This window comes from Meleagris gallopavo, chromosome 12, assembly GCF_000146605.3.
Source record: "Meleagris gallopavo isolate NT-WF06-2002-E0010 breed Aviagen turkey brand Nicholas breeding stock chromosome 12, Turkey_5.1, whole genome shotgun sequence".
In the NCBI taxonomy this organism is placed as follows: Eukaryota; Metazoa; Chordata; class Aves; order Galliformes; family Phasianidae; genus Meleagris; species Meleagris gallopavo.
The window spans coordinates 16,261,838-16,268,276 of NC_015022.2; the positions used below are offsets into that span (position 1 = coordinate 16,261,838).

At 44.8% G+C, this 6,439-nt stretch overlaps 1 protein-coding gene across 1 annotated transcript in view; it reads left to right on the forward strand.

The window, feature by feature from the left end:
* Positions 1-6,439, forward strand: part of MEF2A (myocyte enhancer factor 2A) — a 76,113-nt gene that overhangs the window by 483 nt on the left and 69,191 nt on the right.

Genomic DNA, 6,439 nt, shown 5'->3' on the forward strand with positions numbered 1-6,439 from the left:
ACGGCGGGGGAAAGGGGCTGCGGGAGCACGAGAGGAAATGATGCTCGGTTTACCGCGGTGTTGGTAACGGAGCCTTTTTGTAATGTAATTTTGTTGCAATGTAGCGCGAGGTGGGCTGGCAGCTCTCAAACTTCGCTGCGGCTCTCGGCGCTGGCGTTGGGTGCCCGTATCCGTACGGTTATTCCTGCTCTTTATTTGTCGTACGCTGTGCTTAACCATCCCGAGCAGGGGCTGCAGCAGCACCCCCGCCCCGTCCGTCTTCAGAAAGCATTTAAAATGTTTGTTGGTACCTCACACGTACGAGAACGGAATCTTTGTGTTTCCTCCTCTGCACTGAGGTTTGCATTTGGGGGAGAGCTGTGAGGTCACTTGTTAAGCTGCTTTCTTCATTTAGGTGCTAGAATGTGTGCAAACCCATACGCCTTTTTGAAAGGCTGTTGAGGAAGGGTACAATTTTAACACTTCTGGCCTCTGAAGAGCGTCATTATAAAGCAGCCTTCTACACTTCCACCAGTGAGACAGAAGCTAGAAAAGGAAAAAAGCTGAACCTCAATATGAAGGCATTATAATAGTTCTGACCAGCTGGAAACAAGTGTGGTGTTTGAGGGCGTTCAGTTTGGAATTTAGGAAGCCAAGTACCCCAGTGCCCTCGCTAGTTGTTTTTTCCTCCCTAATTCTGCTCTAAATATGCAGTTGGCATCATCCACCAGTTGTAGTAGAAGAGTTCCATCAGTAAGAGGGAGGGATCCTTGGGTGGGAGGGATGGGATAGGATGGGATGGATCGCAGCGTTGCAGTGCACAGCAGCCTCCTGCCGTCCGTGCAGCTCCTCTGGGCCCTTCTCTGCGTTCTGTTTCCCGTGTTTTGTTTGTGAGGAGGCATTTGCAGGTTGGAAGTTATGGTAGAAATATGTTCATCTTTGGTTTGTACTTGTGTTTGTTTTGCTCTGTTGTCAGGTGTGTATTTAGATTGCTGTAAATGGACCCCTTAAATGAGGGGGGTCCATAGAGCACTCTGTGCATGCTGAGATACCTGGGCTTAGATTGCTGTAATGTCACGGAGTGTTTTTTTTCCTCTGAGGACATGGGACGGAGAAACAAGTGAGCACTGATTTGCAGAAGCTGGGGAAATGACTCAATGCTACAGAGCCATGTTGGCCGAATGGGAAGCTGAAGCAATTGTGGGGAGTAGAATGGCTCATTGTGGTAGAAGACCTGTCTTGTTCAGAACCCCTGCTTGAGTTGGAAGTGAATGTAGTTTTCCTTAAACAAGTTGATGCGTGCAGCAGAGCTTTTAGGGGCTCTGTTCAGAGGGGTGGCTGATTTCTCAGATGGCCCCTTGAGGTCACGCTGTGTGTTTGGGGCTGAGAGCGGCTTCAGAGGCCAGCAGCAGCACACACCTGGTTGGCTCTGTGGCAGCTGGGCTGTAAGGCTGTGATGAGCGCTGCTATGAGCAGTGCTCTGTCAGCTGCCTGTTCTGCCTCAGTAGGAGGTAGTTGGGTTTGTGGTACCTGTGGATAGCTAGCTGCGCCTTGCATGTCTGGTGTCTGTAGTTTAGCTTAAATGCATTCTTTTCAAAAGCCATTTTTCTGAAAACGTAGATTTTCGTACTTCACCTCATTAAATTATTGATTTTTATTTTTGAAGGCCATACCATTAAACAGTCTCTGTAGAAGTTGGGCTTAGGGCCTGTTCTGCCATGGCAGCAGCCTGATGGCCCGGGCACAGCACTGTGACTGACTGTTCCTCAGTGGAACGGCGCTGTGCCTTAATTTGAGCAGCGCGTGCTGACATCAGTACTGTGTATTAATGCACAAAGTGGCTTTCAATTCTCACTTTCTTATATTTGAAAACTTTTGTTTCGCCTACTTAATGATGTGTTCTTTAATTGCTAACGTGGAACAAAAGTCACAATCTCAGCCCATGATAACATGGAGTTCTGGTGTCTTCTATTCAGACTCTATTCCTTCAGCTCCAGAAAAGTAACTGAAGAAAATAAATGCAGCGTTCCTATTTTATCTTTTCTTTTCTTACATGCCTTACTGCTGGCGTTGAAGGCAGATTCAATAGTTATTTGAGTGGACAAGCCATTGTGTTCCTGAAGTGGAATCAAAAGGTTTAACTCCTCTGCCATCGCATGGGACTGCTGTGCCTTCAGAGGAGCTGTTCAGATCCTGCAGTGAGGGCTTCCTCCATGGGGGTTACAGGGTGGCTTTGGTGTGCTATGCAGTTTGTGAGCTTACAGCAGAATGTTCCCTTTTTTTTCCCCATCAAAGTTGGTTCTGTTGATCTTCCTATAAAAATGAGTTCAGCCAAGCAAAATACATTGTAGATTATTGACACCAGATCATTGATACAGAGTCTAACGAATGGACAAAATAGTGTTATTCAGAGTTTAAGACAGGCTTCTGCTGTGCAACACAGCAGTGATCCCACCCCTCCACACACACACTGTGCTAATAATTAATCCTGTGGAGGCTTTATAGTCTGCAGTAGTGTTGTCTGCTTAATTCTCAGGTGAAATTCTGATGTAGGATTCTGCCTTTCACCGCTCCCCTCATCTCGTGCCTTCTGACTCCAACATTTGTTCTTTCGAGTGACTGCTCATGGAGTTGAAGGGAAGGGTGTGGGTTTTCTTCTTCCACATTAAGGCACTCCTTATTTCTGTTTATCAACCTCATTGTTTAAACTGATGTTTAATGGTTCTGGGGGGAACGTTCCTAAAAAGAAATATATTGAAGAAATCTGGAGAAGTAAACCCCTGTGCTGCATACGCTCATTTCCATTTGACACTGAAGGGGAATGAACATCTTCCAAGGCAGCTTCATTTCATCCCTCTGCTTCTTGTCGACTGGGGCTCTCGCTGAATGGGAATGTGTTAAATGGCGTATGGTAATCTTCCTTCTGCCTCACCCCTTCATCTGAGGCTGCAGGAAGAATAAGGCAGGAATGCCTGTCAGGTAAAAGCAGCTCAAATCTGTGGCCACTCTTTTCTCAAAACTTTTATGTGAGGAAAGTGGAGCCTTTTGTACGGACAGCAGCATGGTGTTTGTTACCTGTGTGTTAGTATGGGTGTGCCCCTATGAGGAGAAAAAAAGACATTTTTCTTAGTAAGAGTGTGATTAATTGAATTATTTTTCATGGCATTAACTAGTGTATTGTTAGATAAGCTTATTGAGGTAGGTCTCCAGTAGTACTCATCTCTGTGTCTGAAGAGATTTGCAATTGTGCTGAAGTCTGTATGGGCCAACTGAGATGCTTAAGGTGCACTGTTAATGTTTGAGGTGCATTGTATGTTGCTTGTGCCTGGCAGGGCCATCACTAGTGGTTATTAAGTGTTGTGACATGCCTATCTTACGTGTGTTAGCTTAAAAAGTGGTGTTAGGAGTTAGGAATTAACAGCCAGGCATAGTTGTGTAAAGGTGCTGCCTTTGAGTTAAGCATCTGTGTCTCAGTCATGGATGACAAAGCATCTTTTATTGTGATTTTTTTTTTTATTTAAATAAAGAGCCAGTAAATGTGAGAAAAACGTTTCCCTTCATGGTTGTGGCTGGAGGTGTCCTAAAAATGGGAGTGGAACGGTTATGGCTTTGCTTATGATACTTTCACAATGGTGACTGGAGGGGGCTGAAGGGGAAAGATTTTTTCCATTTCCTTTAAATCCCTGCAAGTGTTTTTGAAACAGCCTCATTTGAAAACCATTTGCTTCCAGTATTGCAAGTCAAGATTGCACGGATTGGGCTGATGTTACTTGTGTTGTGTGAGGGCCAACCGTAGAGCTGTAGGAGCACCGTGTTGTCATCAGCTGTGCAGTGAGAGCTGCGGTCAGGGTCGGTGTTGAGTGCTATACCAGTGTGCCTGGGCCTGGTCTTGTCATTTTCTGTGATGATTTATAGAAGGTCAAGAGGGATAAATCAGGAAACTTTTAGCTATGTGATTATGTAAGCACATCCGTAACTGAGCGGTGCTGCTCTTAAACATTTCTGCCATGAGGATATTGGCATTGGGAGTCAAGAGAAAAGACTGAGAGGAGGTGATTTTGGTGTCCCTTCTGATGCAGAGGAAGCATAGAAAGATGGGGTATGGAAGAATTACAGTTTTGAGGCCAGAGAGTGAGGAAGTATTGAACCTCGAGTGAGGGATGTGTGTGCAGTGAGGGGCCTGCGGGGCAGAACAGACTTCCCTCAGTGAAAGGTCCATTAAATAAACCATTGGAAGGTAAAGTGATTCTTGGCTTGTTTTCCCCTTGATTGTGCAAAATCTGCAGTGCTTGGCTTGAGGAGGCCGAGAAAGCGGTGGTAATATTAGTGATGAGGATTTCTTTTTCCCCTCAGATATGGAAGTAAAGTGACAGTGTGCATCTTTCTCCGATGTTCTGAATGTTATTTAATTGATGGTCTCACTGTGGAGGATAGCTCAGAAATAATGAGGTCATCAACATTAAGGATGTCTCGGGTTTGGTATCACTCTTTCACAGCAGCTGCCCTCTTCCTGACAGGACTGCACGCATCCTGTTTTAGAAGCTGTAAGCTGACAGGAGTGGCTGCAGTAAGATGGTGCCTACAGCAATTCCAAGTGCTGCTTTTTCCACTGTGAGCCTTCAGAGCACCGAGTCTTCTGAGAAGAGACTGAGATGTTCCCTCATTGCCATGCTTTGTGTTACGCTGTCAGACAGTGAGGGTAATAAAGTGAGTTTTTTACTAACTGACTATTCTTATTTTTTTCCTAGAAGGTGTTAAAATTAATGTATAATAACACGAGGTTTTAATTGCAGATCTGTCTGTACTCAGAAGCTGGTTTGTCAGTGGGGTAAAAGAAGCGAAAGTAGAAGGTATGGCGAGAGATGCACCATTTCACTTCGTGTGCCAGGAAGGGAAATGGCTTTTTCCTAAACTTTCTGAGCCTGTAAGCTGTAAAATTATCTTGGTTAGTCTGGATTGGTGATACATTTTAACTTGGACTGCTGGCTTTTGAGAGTTGAAGTTTTGGAGTGCGGAAGAAGGATTTCCTTTAGGACTCCTTGATGTCTTCTGTTCTTTCAGAACACGAGGGCTTCCCCTCCCCCCCCATTTATTTTGTTCTCTTGTTGTTTTCCTTATTTTGTTCTTAGCATTCCCAATGGTGGTGTCTTCCCTTTTGTTATTGAATCACACATAAGGATCTTTATTTTGAGAGCTGTTGGATTCAGTTATGGAAAAAAGTGCCAGCAGGAAAAGTATTCATGGTTACCATGAGGAAGCACTCAGTTGGAAGAACACCTTCAAGGGCAGCGGTGTGGCTGCAGAGAAGGGCTTGGTGCTCACTGCCTCCTGGGGGTGGAATATGGGCTTATTTGCACAAGTTCTGGTTGTTAACACAGATACTCTAAAAATTCCCGAGCAGCGTGTAGAACATGTAATAATGTTCTAGCTTATCGGAGGATAACTTCCAGTTTTAAACAGGCTGTTGTTGTCTCTGTCTCATAAAAATGAAAACTGCGAACCTGAATAGCCATCAGAAAGTAATGGGGAACTGTCAGTTAGATTAACTGAAATTTAAAAATGTTTTACCAAACTGTATTACAAAATCAGAGAGAAATGCAGAGCGCTTGTTCTTGGTGGAGGCCACAGAGAAACTGGAAAAGTTATCCAGGCTTTGTCATGGGTTTAGAATAAATTGAAATTCGAGGGGAGAGGGGAGGCAATGGGAGTTAGCACAGAGCACTCCTGCCAAATGGGTTTTCCTTGTTAACAAAACAAAACCCAAAGCTGTTGGTCACTGTTTATCACTACATGCTGTTCATTCAGTAGCTTCAAGGAACTCGAGATATTTCTTGTTGAAATTACTGAAAATTTTGGATATAAGACATGAATGATTCATGTTGAAGTACTTTAGAAGGCAAATCATTTCTTCTTCAGGGAAGGAAACAGAGCTGTAGAAGAGTGAAAATTTCAAATGTTATTTTTTGCCTGCTGGAAGATGCTCACAGTGACTTCTGATTGAGTTCTACAGGGGTACATCTAGTTAGGGCCTGGGATCCACGGCGAGGTGAGATCAGAGCTGACAGCCCACGGTTGTCCCACCCGCTGCTCTTAGGAAACCTGTGTGCAGATACTTGGGGCATGCCTGATCTGGGAGGCTTCCAGATCAGCGCCTTGCCCTCTTTTTCCTCCGTGTGTGGGCTCCCCGTGCGTGTCTGCTGAGGAGGTGGCACCCTGTCAGGCTAAGCCTGATGGCGACACGCTTGCTTTTAGAGCTATCTTTTGAGGATGCCCTAGATTAGTCTGTGAAACCTCTTGCCAAGCGCTGAGTATTTACAGTGAACACTGTTGTGTGTTAGCTCGAGATGCTTACATAAAAACTCAGACCAGATTCTTTCAGAAAATCACTGCACGTGGAGTCAGAAGAGGTCATTCGACAGGAGATTGAAATTCTGCGTACTGAGAGGCCCACTTAAAAAAA